Source organism: Ochlerotatus camptorhynchus, unplaced genomic scaffold (assembly GCF_037179485.1).
Source record: "Ochlerotatus camptorhynchus isolate MF236.1 unplaced genomic scaffold, CSIRO-AGI_Acam_v1.1 ptg000005l, whole genome shotgun sequence".
Classification (NCBI taxonomy): domain Eukaryota; kingdom Metazoa; phylum Arthropoda; class Insecta; order Diptera; family Culicidae; genus Ochlerotatus; species Ochlerotatus camptorhynchus.
Window position 1 is genome coordinate 168,041 of NW_027040497.1, and position 17,659 is coordinate 185,699.

Consider the following 17,659-nt stretch of genomic DNA (forward strand, 5'->3'; position numbering starts at 1 on the left):
AAATTTTTTTTCGTCGAAAAACATGTCCCAACCCATAAATTTCAGGCTGGTGAGTATGAAAATCTTTAAATCGATTTATCTCCGTTAATATGGCTCTAATCGAGATTTGGAGGGATTTTAGGTGTCAAAATTTTTTTTCGTCGAAAAACATGTCCCAACCCATAATTTTCAGGCTGGTGGGTATGAAAATCTTTAAATCGATTTATCTCCGTTAATATGGCTCTAATCGAGATTTGGAGGGATTTTAGGTGTCAAAATTTTTTAACGTACAAAAACATGTCCCAACCCATAATTTTCAGGCTGGCGAGTTTGAAAATCTTTAAATCGATTTATCTCCGTTAATATGGCTCTAATCGAGATTTGGAGGGGTTTTAGGTGTCAAAATTTTTTTTCGTCGAAAAACATGTCCCAACCCATAATTTTCAGGCTGGCGAGTATGAAAATCTTTAAATCGATTTATCTCCGTTAATATGGCTCTAATCGAGATTTGAAGGGATTTTAGGTGTCAAAATTTTTTTTCGTCGAAAAACATGTCCCAACCCATAATTTTCAGGCTGGTGGGTATGAAAATCTTTAAATCGATTTATCTCCGTTAATATGGCTCTAATCGAGATTTGGAGGGATTTTAGGTGTCAAAATTTTTTTTCGTCGAAAAACATGTCCCAACCCATAATTTTCAGGCTGGTGGGTATGAAAATCTTTAAATCGATTTATCTCCGTTAATATGGCTCGAATCGAGATTTGGAGGGATTTTAGGTGTCAAAATTTTTTTACGTATAAAAACATGTCCCAACCCATAATTTTCAGGCTGGCGAGTATGAAAATCTTTAAATCGATTTATCTCCGTTAATATGGCTCTAATCGAGATTTGGAGGGATTTTAGGTGTCAAAATTATTTTTCGTCGAAAAACATGTCCCAACCCATAATTTTCAGGCTGGCGAGTATGAAAATCTTTAAATCGATTTATCTCCGTTAATATGGCTCTAATCGAGATTTGAAGGGATTTTAGGTGTCAAAATTTTGTTTCGTCGAAAAACATGTCCCAACCCATAATTTTCAGGCTGGTGGGTATGAAAATCTTTAAATCGATTTATCTCCGTTAATATGGCTCTAATCGAGATTTGGAGGGATTTTAGGTGTCAAAATTATTTTTCGTCGAAAAACATGTCCCAACCCATAATTTTCAGGCTGGCGAGTATTAAAATCTTTAAATCGATTTATCTCCGTTAATATGGCTCTAATCGAGATTTGGAGGGATTTTAGGTGTCAAAATTTTTTTTCGTCGAAAAACATGTCCCAACCCATAATTTTCAGGCTGGCGAGTTTGAAAATCTTTAAATCGATTTATCTCCGTTAATATGGCTCTAATCGAGATTTGGAGGGATTTTAGGTGTCAAAATTTTTTTTCGTCGAAAAACATGTCCCAACTCATAATTTTCAGGCTGGTGAGTATGAAAATCTTTAAATCGATTTATCTCCGTTAATATGGCTCTAATCGAGATTTGGAGGGATTTTAGGTGTCAAAATTTTTTTTCGTCGAAATACATGTCCCAACCCATAATTTTCAGGCTGGTGGGTATGAAAATCTTTAAATCGATTTATCTCCGTTAATATGGCTCTAATCGAGATTTGGAGGGATTTTAGGTGTCAAAATTTTTTTTCGTCGAAAAATATGTCCCAACCCATAATTTTCAGGCTGGCGAGTATGAAAATCTTTAAATCGATTTATCTCCGTTAATATGGCTCTAATCGAGATTTGGAGGGATTTTAGGTGTCAAAATTTTTTTTCGTCGAAAAACATGTCCCAACCCATAATTTTCAGGCTGGCGAGTATGAAAATCTTTAAATCGATTTATCTCCGTTAATATGGCTCTAATCGAGATTTGGAGGGATTTTAGGTGTCAAAATTTTTTTTCGTCGAAAAATATGTCCCAACCCATAAATTTCAGGCTGGTGAGTATGAAAATCTTTAAATCGATTTATCTCCGTTAATATGGCTCTAATCGAGATTTGGAGGGATTTTAGGTGTCAAAATTTTTTTTCGTCGAAAAACATGTCCCAACCCATAATTTTCAGGCTGGTGAGTATGAAAATCTTTAAATCGATTTATCTCCGTTAATATGGCTCTAATCGAGATTTGGAGGGATTTTAGGTGTCAAAATTATTTTTCGTCGAAAAACATGTCCCAACCCATAATTTTCAGGCTGGCGAGTATTAAAATCTTTAAATCGATTTATCTCCGTTAATATGGCTCTAATCGAGATTTGGAGGGATTTTAGGTGTCAAAATTTTTTTTCGTCGAAAAACATGTCCCAACCCATAATTTTCAGGCTGGCGAGTATGAAAATCTTTAAATCGATTTATCTCCGTTAATATGGCTCTAATCGAGATTTGAAGGGATTTTAGGTGTCAAATTTTTTTTTCGTCGAAAAACATGTCCCAACCCATAATTTTCAGGCTGGTGGGTATGAAAATCTTTAAATCGATTTATCTCCGTTAATATGGCTCTAATCGAGATTTGGAGGGATTTAAGTATGAAAATCTTTGAATCGATTTATCTCCGTTAATATGGCTCTAATCGAGATTTGGAGGGATTTTAGATGTCAAAATTTTTTTTCGTACAAAAACATGTCCCAACCCATAATTTTCAGGCTGGCGAGTATGAAAATCTTTAAATCGATTTATCTCCGTTAATATGGCTCTAATCGAGATTTGGAGGGATTTAGATGTCAAAATTTTTTTTCGTACAAAAACATGTCCCAACCCATAATTTTCAGGCTGGCGAGTATGAAAATCTTAAATCGATTTATCTCCGTTAATATGGCTCTAATCGAGATTTGGAGGGATTTTAGGTGTCAAAATTTTTTTACGTTCAAAAACATGTCCCAACCCATAATTTTCAGGCTGGCGAGTATGAAAATCTTTAAATCGATTTATCTCCGTTAATATGGCTCTAATCGAGATTTGGAGGGATTTTAGGTGTCAAAATTTTTTTTCGTCAAAAAACATGCCCCAACCCATAATTTTCAGGCTGGTGGGTATGAAAATCTTTAAATCGATTTATCTCCGTTAATATGGCTCTAATCGAGATTTGGAGGGATTTTAGGTGTCAAAATTTTTTTTCGTCGAAAAATATGTCCCAACCCATAAATTTCAGGCTGGTGAGTATGAAAATCTTTAAATCGATTTATCTCCGTTAATATGGCTCTAATCGAGATTTGGAGGGATTTTAGGCGTCAAAATTTTTTTTCGTCGAAATACATGTCCCAACCCATAATTTTCAGGCTGGCGAGTATGAAAATCTTTAAATCGATTTATCTCCGTTAATATGGCTCTAATCGAGATTTGGAGGGATTTTAGGTGTCAAAATTTTTTTTCGTCGAAAAATATGTCCCAACCCATAAATTTCAGGCTGGTGAGTATGAAAATCTTTAAATCGATTTATCTCCGTTAATATGGCTCTAATCGAGATTTGGAGGGATTTTAGGTGTCAAAATTTTTTTTCGTCGAAAAACATGTCCCAACCCATAATTTTCAGGCTGGTGAGTATGAAAATCTTTAAATCGATTTATCTCCGTTAATATGGCTCTAATCGAGATTTGGAGGGATTTTAGGTGTCAAAATTTTTTTTCGTCGAAATACATGTCAAAACCCATAATTTTCAGGCTGGCGAGTATGAAAATCTTTAAATCGATTTATCTCCGTTAATATGGCTCTAATCGAGATTTGGAGGGATTTTAGGTGTCAAAATTTTTTTTCGTCGAAAAACATGTCCCAACCCATAATTTTCAGGCTGGCGAGTATGAAAATCTTTAAATCGATTTATCTCCGTTAATATGGCTCTAATCGAGATTTGGAGGGATTTTAGGTGTCAAAATTTTTTTTCGTCGAAAAATATGTCCCAACCCATAAATTTCAGGCTGGTGAGTATGAAAATCTTTAAATCGATTTATCTCCGTTAATATGGCTCTAATCGAGATTTGGAGGGATTTTAGGTGTCAAAATTTTTTTTCGTCGAAAAACATGTCCCAACCCATAATTTTCAGGCTGGTGAGTATGAAAATCTTTAAATCGATTTATCTCCGTTAATATGGCTCTAATCGAGATTTGGAGGGATTTTAGGTGTCAAAATTTTTTTTCGTCGAAATACATGTCCCAACCCATAATTTTCAGGCTGGCGAGTATGAAAATCTTTAAATCGATTTATCTCCGTTAATATGGCTCTAATCGAGATTTGGAGGGATTTTAGGTGTCAAAATTTTTTTTCGTCGAAAAACATGTCCCAACCCATAATTTTCAGGCTGGCGAGTATTAAAATCTTTAAATCGATTTATCTCCGTTAATATGGCTCTAATCGAGATTTGGAGGGATTTTAGGTGTCAAAATTTTTTTTCGTCGAAAAACATGTCCCAACCCATAATTTTCAGGCTGGCGAGTATGAAAATCTTTAAATCGATTTATCTCCGTTAATATGGCTCTAATCGAGATTTGAAGGGATTTTAGGTGTCAAATTTTTTTTTCGTCGAAAAACATGTCCCAACCCATAATTTTCAGGCTGGTGGGTATGAAAATCTTTAAATCGATTTATCTCCGTTAATATGGCTCTAATCGAGATTTGGAGGGATTTAAGTATGAAAATCTTTGAATCGATTTATCTCCGTTAATATGGCTCTAATCGAGATTTGGAGGGATTTTAGATGTCAAAATTTTTTTTCGTACAAAAACATGTCCCAACCCATAATTTTCAGGCTGGCGAGTATGAAAATCTTTAAATCGATTTATCTCCGTTAATATGGCTCTAATCGAGATTTGGAGGGATTTAGATGTCAAAATTTTTTTTCGTACAAAAACATGTCCCAACCCATAATTTTCAGGCTGGCGAGTATGAAAATCTTAAATCGATTTATCTCCGTTAATATGGCTCTAATCGAGATTTGGAGGGATTTTAGGTGTCAAAATTTTTTAACGTTCAAAAACATGTCCCAACCCATAATTTTCAGGCTGGCGAGTATGAAAATCTTTAAATCGATTTATCTCCGTTAATATGGCTCTAATCGAGATTTGGAGGGATTTTAGGTGTCAAAATTTTTTTTCGTCAAAAAACATGCCCCAACCCATAATTTTCAGGCTGGTGGGTATGAAAATCTTTAAATCGATTTATCTCCGTTAATATGGCTCTAATCGAGATTTGGAGGGATTTTAGGTGTCAAAATTTTTTTTCGTCGAAAAATATGTCCCAACCCATAAATTTCAGGCTGGTGAGTATGAAAATCTTTAAATCGATTTATCTCCGTTAATATGGCTCTAATCGAGATTTGGAGGGATTTTAGGTGTCAAAATTTTTTTTCGTCGAAATACATGTCCCAACCCATAATTTTCAGGCTGGCGAGTATGAAAATCTTTAAATCGATTTATCTCCGTTAATATGGCTCTAATCGAGATTTGGAGGGATTTTAGGTGTCAAAATTTTTTTTTGTCGAAAAATATGTCCCAACCCATAAATTTCAGGCTGGTGAGTATGAAAATCTTTAAATCGATTTATCTCCGTTAATATGGCTCTAATCGAGATTTGGAGGGATTTTAGGTGTCAAAATTTTTTTTCGTCGAAAAACATGTCCCAACTCATAATTTTCAGGCTGGTGAGTATGAAAATCTTTAAATCGATTTATCTCCGTTAATATGGCTCTAATCGAGATTTGGAGGGATTTTAGGTGTCAAAATTTTTTTTCGTCGAAATACATGTCCCAACCCATAATTTTCAGGCTGGCGAGTATGAAAATCTTTAAATCGATTTATCTCCGTTAATATGGCTCTAATCGAGATTTGGAGGGATTTTAGGTGTCAAAATTTTTTTTCGTCGAAAAACATGTCCCAACCCATAATTTTCAGGCTGGCGAGTATGAAAATCTTTAAATCGATTTATCTCCGTTAATATGGCTCTAATCGAGATTTGGAGGGATTTTAGGTGTCAAAATTTTTTTTCGTCGAAAAATATGTCCCAACCCATAAATTTCAGGCTGGTGAGTATGAAAATCTTTAAATCGATTTATCTCCGTTAATATGGCTCTAATCGAGATTTGGAGGGATTTTAGGTGTCAAAATTTTTTTTCGTCGAAAAACATGTCCCAACCCATAATTTTCAGGCTGGTGAGTATGAAAATCTTTAAATCGATTTATCTCCGTTAATATGGCTCTAATCGAGATTTGGAGGGATTTTAGGTGTCAAAATTTTTTTTCGTCGAAATACATGTCCCAACCCATAATTTTCAGGCTGGCGAGTATGAAAATCTTTAAATCGATTTATCTCCGTTAATATGGCTCTAATCGAGATTTGGAGGGATTTTAGGTGTCAAAATTTTTTTTCGTCGAAAAACATGTCCCAACCCATAATTTTCAGGCTGGCGAGTATTAAAATCTTTAAATCGATTTATCTCCGTTAATATGGCTCTAATCGAGATTTGGAGGGATTTTAGGTGTCAAAATTTTTTTTCGTCGAAAAACATGTCCCAACCCATAATTTTCAGGCTGGTGAGTATGAAAATCTTTAAATCGATTTATCTCCGTTAATATGGCTCTAATCGAGATTTGGAGGGATTTTAGGTGTCAAAATTTTTTTTCGTCGAAATACATGTCCCAACCCATAATTTTCAGGCTGGCGAGTATGAAAATCTTTAAATCGATTTATCTCCGTTAATATGGCTCTAATCGAGATTTGAAGGGATTTTAGGTGTCAAATTTTTTTTTCGTCGAAAAACATGTCCCAACCCATAATTTTCAGGCTGGTGGGTATGAAAATCTTTAAATCGATTTATCTCCGTTAATATGGCTCTAATCGAGATTTGGAGGGATTTAAGTATGAAAATCTTTGAATCGATTTATCTCCGTTAATATGGCTCTAATCGAGATTTGGAGGGATTTTAGATGTCAAAATTTTTTTTCGTACAAAAACATGTCCCAACCCATAATTTTCAGGCTGGCGAGTATGAAAATCTTTAAATCGATTTATCTCCGTTAATATGGCTCTAATCGAGATTTGGAGGGATTTAGATGTCAAAATTTTTTTTCGTACAAAAACATGTCCCAACCCATAATTTTCAGGCTGGCGTGTATGAAAATCTTAAATCGATTTATCTCCGTTAATATGGCTCTAATCGAGATTTGGAGGGATTTTAGGTGTCAAAATTTTTTTACGTTCAAAAACATGTCCCAACCCATAATTTTCAGGCTGGCGAGTATGAAAATCTTTAAATCGATTTATCTCCGTTAATATGGCTCTAATCGAGATTTGGAGGGATTTTAGGTGTCAAAATTTTTTTTCGTCAAAAAACATGCCCCAACCCATAATTTTCAGGCTGGTGGGTATGAAAATCTTTAAATCGATTTATCTCCGTTAATATGGCTCTAATCGAGATTTGGAGGGATTTTAGGTGTCAAAATTTTTTTTCGTCGAAAAATATGTCCCAACCCATAAATTTCAGGCTGGTGAGTATGAAAATCTTTAAATCGATTTATCTCCGTTAATATGGCTCTAATCGAGATTTGGAGGGATTTTAGGTGTCAAAATTTTTTTTCGTCGAAATACATGTCCCAACCCATAATTTTCAGGCTGGCGAGTATGAAAATCTTTAAATCGATTTATCTCCGTTAATATGGCTCTAATCGAGATTTGGAGGGATTTTAGGTGTCAAAATTTTTTTTCGTCGAAAAATATGTCCCAACCCATAAATTTCAGGCTGGTGAGTATGAAAATCTTTAAATCGATTTATCTCCGTTAATATGGCTCTAATCGAGATTTGGAGGGATTTTAGGTGTCAAAATTTTTTTTCGTCGAAAAACATGTCCCAACCCATAATTTTCAGGCTGGTGAGTATGAAAATCTTTAAATCGATTTATCTCCGTTAATATGGCTCTAATCGAGATTTGGAGGGATTTTAGGTGTCAAAATTTTTTTTCGTCGAAAAACATGTCCCAACCCATAATTTTCAGGCTGGTGAGTATGAAAATCTTTAAATCGATTTATCTCCGTTAATATGGCTCTAATCGAGATTTGGAGGGATTTTAGGTGTCAAAATTTTTTTTCGTCGAAATACATGTCCCAACCCATAATTTTCAGGCTGGCGAGTATGAAAATCTTTAAATCGATTTATCTCCGTTAATATGGCTCTAATCGAGATTTGGAGGGATTTTAGGTGTCAAAATTTTTTTTCGTCGAAAAACATGTCCCAACCCATAATTTTCAGGCTGGCGAGTATGAAAATCTTTAAATCGATTTATCTCCGTTAATATGGCTCTAATCGAGATTTGGAGGGATTTTAGGTGTCAAAATTTTTTTTCGTCGAAAAACATGTCCCAACACATAATTTTCAGGCTGGCGAGTATGAAAATCTTTAAATCGATTTATCTCCGTTAATATGGCTCTAATCGAGATTTGGAGGGATTTTAGGTGTCAAAATTTTTTTTCGTCGAAAAACATGTCCCAACCCATAATTTTCAGGCTGGCGAGTATGAAAATCTTTAAATCGATTTATCTCCGTTAATATGGCTCTAATCGAGATTTGGAGGGATTTTAGGTGTCAAAATTTTTTATCGTCGAAAAACATGTCCCAACCCATAATTTTCAGGCTGGCGAGTATGAAAATCTTTAAATCGATTTAGCTCCGTTAATATGGCTCTAATCGAGATTTGGAGGGATTTTAGGTGTCAAAATTTTTTTTCGTCGAAAAACATGTCCCAACCCATAATTTTCAGGCTGGTGAGTATGAAAATCTTTAAATCGATTTATCTCCGTTAATATGGCTCTAATCGAGATTTGGAGGGATTTTAGGTGTCAAAATTTTTTTTCGTCGAAATACATGTCCCAACCCATAATTTTCAGGCTGGCGAGTATGAAAATCTTTAAATCGATTTATCTCCGTTAATATGGCTCTAATCGAGATTTGGAGGGATTTTAGGTGTCAAAATTTTTTTTCGTCGAAAAACATGTCCCAACCCATAATTTTCAGGCTGGCGAGTATGAAAATCTTTAAATCGATTTATCTCCGTTAATATGGCTCTAATCGAGATTTGGAGGGATTTTAGGTGTCAAAATTTTTTATCGTCGAAAAACATGTCCCAACCCATAATTTTCAGGCTGGCGAGTATGAAAATCTTTAAATCGATTTATCTCCGTTAATATGGCTCTAATCGAGATTTGGAGGGATTTTAGGTGTCAAAATTTTTTTTCGTCGAAAAACATGTCCCAACCCATAATTTTCAGGCTGGTGGGTATGAAAATCTTTAAATCGATTTATCTCCGTTAATATGGCTCTAATCGAGATTTGGAGGGATTTTAGGTGTCAAAAATTTTTTTCGTCGAAAAACATGTCCCAACCCATAATTTTCAGGCTGGTGGGTATGAAAATCTTTAAATCGATTTATCTCCGTTAATATGGCTCTAATCGAGATTTGGAGGGATTTTAGGTGTCAAAATTTTTTTTCGTCGAAAAACATGTCCCAACCCATAATTTTCAGGCTGGTGGGTATGAAAATCTTTAAATCGATTTATCTCCGTTAATATGGCTCTAATCGAGATTTGGAGGGATTTTAGGTGTCAAAATATTTTTTAGAACAAAAACATGTCCCAACCCATAAATTTCAGGCTGGTGAGTATGAAAATCTTTAAATCGATTTATCTCCGTTAATATGGCTCTAATCGAGATTTGGAGGGATTTTAGGTGTCAAAATTTTTTTTCGTCGAAAAACATGTCCCAACCCATAATTTTCAGGCTGGCGAGTATGAAAATCTTTGAATCGATTTATCTCCGTTAATATGGCTCTAATCGAGATTTGGAGGGATTTTAGGTGTCAAAATTTTTTTTCGTCGAAATACATGTCCCAACCCATAATTTTAGGCTGGCGAGTATGAAAATCTTTAAATCGATTTATCTCCGTTAATATGGCTCTAATCGAGATTTGGAGGGATTTTAGGTGTCAAAATTTTTTTTCGTCGAAAAACATGTCCCAACACATAATTTTCAGGCTGGCGAGTATGAAAATCTTTAAATCGATTTATCTCCGTTAATATGGCTCTAATCGAGATTTGGAGGGATTTTAGGTGTCAAAATTTTTTTTCGTCGAAAAACATGTCCCAACCCATAATTTTCAGGCTGGCGAGTATGAAAATCTTTAAATCGATTTATCTCCGTTAATATGGCTCTAATCGAGATTTGGAGGGATTTTAGGTGTCAAAATTTTTTTTCGTCGAAAAACATGTCCCAACCCATAAATTTCAGGCTGGTGAGTATGAAAATCTTTAAATCGATTTATCTCCGTTAATATGGCTCTAATCGAGATTTGGAGGGATTTTAGGTGTCAAAATTTTTTTACGTACAAAAACATGTCCCAACCCATAAATTTCAGGCTGGTGAGTATGAAAATCTTTAAATCGATTTATCTCCGTTAATATGGCTCTAATCGAGATTTGGAGGGATTTTAGGTGTCAAAATTTTTTTACGTACAAAAACATGTCCCAACCCATAATTTTCAGGCTGGTGAGTATGAAAATCTTTAAATCGATTTATCTCCGTTAATATGGCTCTAATCGAGATTTGGAGGGATTTTAGGTGTCAAAATTTTTTTTCGTCGAAAAACATGTCCCAACACATAATTTTCAGGCTGGCGAGTATGAAAATCTTTAAATCGATTTATCTCCGTTAATATGGCTCTAATCGAGATTTGGAGGGATTTTAGGTGTCAAAATTTTTTTCGTCGAAAAACATGTCCCAACCCATAATTTTCAGGCTGGCGAGTATGAAAATCTTTAAATCGATTTATCTCCGTTAATATGGCTCTAATCGAGATTTGGAGGGATTTTAGGTGTCAAAATTTTTTTTCGTCGAAAAACATGTCCCAACACATAATTTTCAGGCTGGCGAGTATGAAAATCTTTAAATCGATTTATCTCCGTTAATATGGCTCTAATCGAGATTTGGAGGGATTTTAGGTGTCAAAATTTTTTTTCGTCGAAAAACATGTCCCAACCCATAATTTTCAGGCTGGCGAGTATGAAAATCTTTAAATCGATTTATCTCCGTTAATATGGCTCTAATCGAGATTTGGAGGGATTTTAGGTGTCAAAATTTTTTTACGTACAAAAACATGTCCCAACCCATAATTTTCAGGCTGGCGAGTATGAAAATCTTTAAATCGATTTATCTCCGTTAATATGGCTCTAATCGAGATTTGGAGGGATTTTAGGTGTCAAAATTTTTTTTCGTCGAAAAACATGTCCCAACCCATAATTTTCAGGCTGGCGAGTATGAAAATCTTTAAATCGATTTATCTCCGTTAATATGGCTCTAATCGAGATTTGGAGGGATTTTAGGTGTCAAAATTTTTTTTCGTCGAAAAACATGTCCCAACCCATAATTTTCAGGCTGGTGGGTATGAAAATCTTTAAATCGATTTATCTCCGTTAATATGGCTCTAATCGAGATTTGAAGGGATTTTAGGTGTCAAAATTTTTTTTCGTCGAAAAACATGTCCCAACCCATAATTTTCAGGCTGGTGGGTATGAAAATCTTTAAATCGATTTATCTCCGTTAATATGGCTCTAATCGAGATTTGGAGGGATTTTAGGTGTCAAAATTTTTTTTCGTCGAAAAACATGTCCCAACCCATAATTTTCAGGCTGGTGGGTATGAAAATCTTTAAATCGATTTATCTCCGTTAATATGGCTCTAATCGAGATTTGGAGGGATTTTAGGTGTCAAAATTTTTTTTCGTCGAAAAACATGTCCCAACCCATAATTTTCAGGCTGGTGGGTATGAAAATCTTTAAATCGATTTATCTCCGTTAATATGGCTCTAATCGAGATTTGGAGGGATTTTAGGTGTCAAAATTTTTTTACGTACAAAAACATGTCCCAACCCATAATTTTCAGGCTGGCGAGTATGAAAATCTTTAAATCGATTTATCTCCGTTAATATGGCTCTAATCGAGATTTGAAGGGATTTTAGGTGTCAAAATTTTTTTTCGTCGAAAAACATGTCCCAACCCATAATTTTCAGGCTGGTGGGTATGAAAATCTTTAAATCGATTTATCTCCGTTAATATGGCTCTAATCGAGATTTGGAGGGATTTTAGGTGTCAAAATTTTTTTTCGTCGAAAAACATGTCCCAACCCATAATTTTCAGGCTGGTGGGTATGAAAATCTTTAAATCGATTTATCTCCGTTAATATGGCTCTAATCGAGATTTGGAGGGATTTTAGGTGTCAAAATTTTTTTACGTATAAAAACATGTCCCAACCCATAATTTTCAGGCTGGCGAGTATGAAAATCTTTAAATCGATTTATCTCCGTTAATATGGCTCTAATCGAGATTTGGAGGGATTTTAGGTGTCAAAATTTTTTTTCGTCGAAAAATATGTCCCAACCCATAAATTTCAGGCTGGTGAGTATGAAAATCTTTAAATCGATTTATCTCCGTTAATATGGCTCTAATCGAGATTTGGAGGGATTTTAGGTGTCAAAATTTTTTTTCGTCGAAAAACATGTCCCAACCCATAATTTTCAGGCTGGTGAGTATGAAAATCTTTAAATCGATTTATCTCCGTTAATATGGCTCTAATCGAGATTTGGAGGGATTTTAGGTGTCAAAATTTTTTTTCGTCGAAATACATGTCCCAACCCATAATTTTCAGGCTGGCGAGTATGAAAATCTTTAAATCGATTTATCTCCGTTAATATGGCTCTAATCGAGATTTGGAGGGATTTTAGGTGTCAAAATTTTTTTTCGTCGAAAAACATGTCCCAACCCATAATTTTCAGGCTGGCGAGTATGAAAATCTTTAAATCGATTTATCTCCGTTAATATGGCTCTAATCGAGATTTGAAGGGATTTTAGGTGTCAAAATTTTTTTTCGTCGAAAAACATGTCCCAACCCATAATTTTCAGGCTGGTGGGTATGAAAATCTTTAAATCGATTTATCTCCGTTAATATGGCTCTAATCGAGATTTGGAGGGATTTTAGGTGTCAAAATTTTTTTACGTACAAAAACATGTCCCAACCCATAATTTTCAGGCTGGTGAGTATGAAAATCTTTAAATCGATTTATCTCCGTTAATATGGCTCTAATCGAGATTTGGAGGGATTTTAGGTGTCAAAATTTTTTTTCGTCGAAAAACATGTCCCAACCCATAATTTTCAGGCTGGCGAGTATGAAAATCTTTAAATCGATTTATCTCCGTTAATATGGCTCTAATCGAGATTTGGAGGGATTTTAGGTGTCAAAATTTTTTTTCGTCGAAAAACATGTCCCAACCCATAATTTTCAGGCTGGCGAGTATGAAAATCTTTAAATCGATTTATCTCCGTTAATATGGCTCTAATCGAGATTTGGAGGGATTTTAGGTGTCAAAATTTTTTATCGTCGAAAAACATGTCCCAACCCATAATTTTCAGGCTGGCGAGTATGAAAATCTTTAAATCGATTTAGCTCCGTTAATATGGCTCTAATCGAGATTTGGAGGGATTTTAGGTGTCAAAATTTTTTTTCGTCGAAAAACATGTCCCAACCCATAATTTTCAGGCTGGCGAGTATGAAAATCTTTAAATCGATTTATCTCCGTTAATATGGCTCTAATCGAGATTTGGAGGGATTTTAGGTGTCAAAATTTTTTATCGTCGAAAAACATGTCCCAACCCATAATTTTCAGGCTGGCGAGTATGAAAATCTTTAAATCGATTTAGCTCCGTTAATATGGCTCTAATCGAGATTTGGAGGGATTTTAGGTGTCAAAATTTTTTTACGTACAAAAACATGTCCCAACCCATAATTTTCAGGCTGGCGAGTATGAAAATCTTTAAATCGATTTATCTCCGTTAATATGGCTCTAATCGAGATTTGGAGGGATTTTAGGTGTCAAAATTATTTTTCGTCGAAAAACATGTCCCAACCCATAATTTTCAGGCTGGCGAGTATGAAAATCTTTAAATCGATTTATCTCCGTTAATATGGCTCTAATCGAGATTTGGAGGGATTTTAGGTGTCAAAATTTTTTTTCGTCGAAAAACATGTCCCAACCCATAATTTTCAGGCTGGCGAGTATGAAAATCTTTAAATCGATTTATCTCCGTTAATATGGCTCTAATCGAGATTTGAAGGGATTTTAGGTGTCAAAATTTTTTTTCGTCGAAAAACATGTCCCAACCCATAATTTTCAGGCTGGCGAGTATGAAAATCTTTAAATCGATTTATCTCCGTTAATATGGCTCTAATCGAGATTTGGAGGGATTTTAGGTGTCAAAATTTTTTTACGTTCAAAAACATGTCCCAACCCATAATTTTCAGGCTGGCGAGTATGAAAATCTTTAAATCGATTTATCTCCGTTAATATGGCTCTAATCGAGATTTGGAGGGATTTTAGGTGTCAAAATTTTTTTTCGTCAAAAAACATGCCCCAACCCATAATTTTCAGGCTGGTGGGTATGAAAATCTTTAAATCGATTTATCTCCGTTAATATGGCTCTAATCGAGATTTGGAGGGATTTTAGGTGTCAAAATTTTTTTTCGTCGAAAAACATGTCCCAACCCATAATTTTCAGGCTGGCGAGTATGAAAATCTTTAAATCGATTTATCTCCGTTAATATGGCTCTAATCGAGATTTGGAGGGATTTTAGGTGTCAAAATTTTTTTTCGTCGAAAAATATGTCCCAACCCATAAATTTCAGGCTGGTGAGTATGAAAATCTTTAAATCGATTTATCTCCGTTAATATGGCTCTAATCGAGATTTGGAGGGATTTTAGGTGTCAAAATTTTTTTTCGTCGAAAAACATGTCCCAACCCATAATTTTCAGGCTGGTGAGTATGAAAATCTTTAAATCGATTTATCTCCGTTAATATGGCTCTAATCGAGATTTGGAGGGATTTTAGGTGTCAAAATTTTTTTTCGTCGAAAAACATGTCCCAACCCATAATTTTCAGGCTGGCGAGTATGAAAATCTTTAAATCGATTTATCTCCGTTAATATGGCTCTAATCGAGATTTGGAGGGATTTTAGGTGTCAAAATTTTTTTTCGTCGAAAAATATGTCCCAACCCATAAATTTCAGGCTGGTGGGTATGAAAATCTTTAAATCGATTTATCTCCGTTAATATGGCTCTAATCGAGATTTGGAGGGATTTTAGGTGTCAAAATTTTTTTTCGTCGAAAAACATGTCCCAACCCATAATTTTCAGGCTGGCGAGTATGAAAATCTTTAAATCGATTTATCTCCGTTAATATGGCTCTAATCGAGATTTGGAGGGATTTTAGGTGTCAAAATTTTTTTTCGTCGAAAAATATGTCCCAACCCATAAATTTCAGGCTGGTGAGTATGAAAATCTTTAAATCGATTTATCTCCGTTAATATGGCTCTAATCGAGATTTGGAGGGATTTTAGGTGTCAAAATTTTTTTTCGTCGAAAAATATGTCCCAACCCATAAATTTCAGGCTGGTGAGTATGAAAATCTTTAAATCGATTTATCTCCGTTAATATGGCTCTAATCGAGATTTGGAGGGATTTTAGGTGTCAAAATTTTTTTTCGTCGAAAAACATGTCCCAACCCATAATTTTCAGGCTGGTGAGTATGAAAATCTTTAAATCGATTTATCTCCGTTAATATGGCTCTAATCAAGATTTGGAGGGATTTTAGGTGTCAAAATTTTTTATCGTCGAAAAACATGTCCCAACCCATAATTTTCAGGCTGGTGAGTATGAAAATCTTTAAATCGATTTAGCTCCGTTAATATGGCTCTAATCGAGATTTGGAGGGATTTTAGGTGTCAAAATTTTTTTACGTACAAAAACATGTCCCAACCCATAATTTTCAGGCTGGCGAGTATGAAAATCTTTAAATCGATTTATCTCCGTTAATATGGCTCTAATCGAGATTTGGAGGGATTTTAGGTGTCAAAATTTTTTTTCGTCGAAAAACATGTCCCAACCCATAATTTTCAGGCTGGTGGGTATGAAAATCTTTAAATCGATTTATCTCCGTTAATATGGCTCTAATCGAGATTTGGAGGGATTTTAGGTGTCAAAAATTTTTTTCGTCGAAAAACATGTCCCAACCCATAATTTTCAGGCTGGTGGGTATGAAAATCTTTAAATCGATTTATCTCCGTTAATATGGCTCTAATCGAGATTTGGAGGGATTTTAGGTGTCAAAATTTTTTTTCGTCGAAAAACATGTCCCAACCCATAATTTTCAGGCTGGCGAGTATGAAAATCTTTAAATCGATTTATCTCCGTTAATATGGCTCTAATCGAGATTTGGAGGGATTTTAGGTGTCAAAATTTTTTTTCGTCGAAAAATATGTCCCAACCCATAAATTTCAGGCTGGTGAGTATGAAAATCTTTAAATCGATTTATCTCCGTTAATATGGCTCTAATCGAGATTTGGAGGGATTTTAGGTGTCAAAATTTTTTTTCGTCGAAAAACATGTCCCAACCCATAATTTTCAGGCTGGTGAGTATGAAAATCTTTAAATCGATTTATCTCCGTTAATATGGCTCTAATCGAGATTTGGAGGGATTTTAGGTGTCAAAATTTTTTTTCGTCGAAATACATGTCCCAACCCATAATTTTCAGGCTGGCGAGTATGAAAATCTTTAAATCGATTTATCTCCGTTAATATGGCTCTAATCGAGATTTGGAGGGATTTTAGGTGTCAAAATTTTTTTTCGTCGAAAAACATGTCCCAACCCATAATTTTCAGGCTGGCGAGTATGAAAATCTTTAAATCGATTTATCTCCGTTAATATGGCTCTAATCGAGATTTGGAGGGATTTTAGGTGTCAAAATTTTTTTTCGTCGAAAAACATGTCCCAACACATAATTTTCAGGCTGGCGAGTATGAAAATCTTTAAATCGATTTATCTCCGTTAATATGGCTCTAATCGAGATTTGGAGGGATTTTAGGTGTCAAAATTTTTTTTCGTCGAAAAACATGTCCCAATACATAATTTTCAGGCTGGCGAGTATGAAAATCTTTAAATCGATTTATCTCCGTTAATATGGCTCTAATCGAGATTTGGAGGGATTTTAGGTGTCAAAATTTTTTTTCGTCGAAATACATGTCCCAACCCATAATTTTCAGGCTGGTGGGTATGAAAATCTTTAAATCGATTTATCTCCGTTAATATGGCTCTAATCGAGATTTGGAGGGATTTTAGGTGTCAAAAATTTTTTTCGTCGAAAAACATGTCCCAACCCATAATTTTCAGGCTGGTGGGTATGAAAATCTTTAAATCGATTTATCTCCGTTAATATGGCTCTAATCGAGATTTGGAGGGATTTTAGGTGTCAAAATTTTTTTTCGTCGAAAAACATGTCCCAACCCATAAATTTCAGGCTGGTGAGTATGAAAATCTTTAAATCGATTTATCTCCGTTAATATGGCTCTAATCGAGATTTGGAGGGATTTTAGGTGTCAAAATTTTTTTTCGTCGAAAAACATGTCCCAACCCATAAATTTCAGGCTGGTGAGTATGAAAATCTTTAAATCGATTTATCTCCGTTAATATGGCTCTAATCGAGATTTGGAGGGATTTTAGGTGTCAAAATTTTTTTTCGTCGAAAAACATGTCCCAACCCATAAATTTCAGGCTGGTGAGTATGAAAATCTTT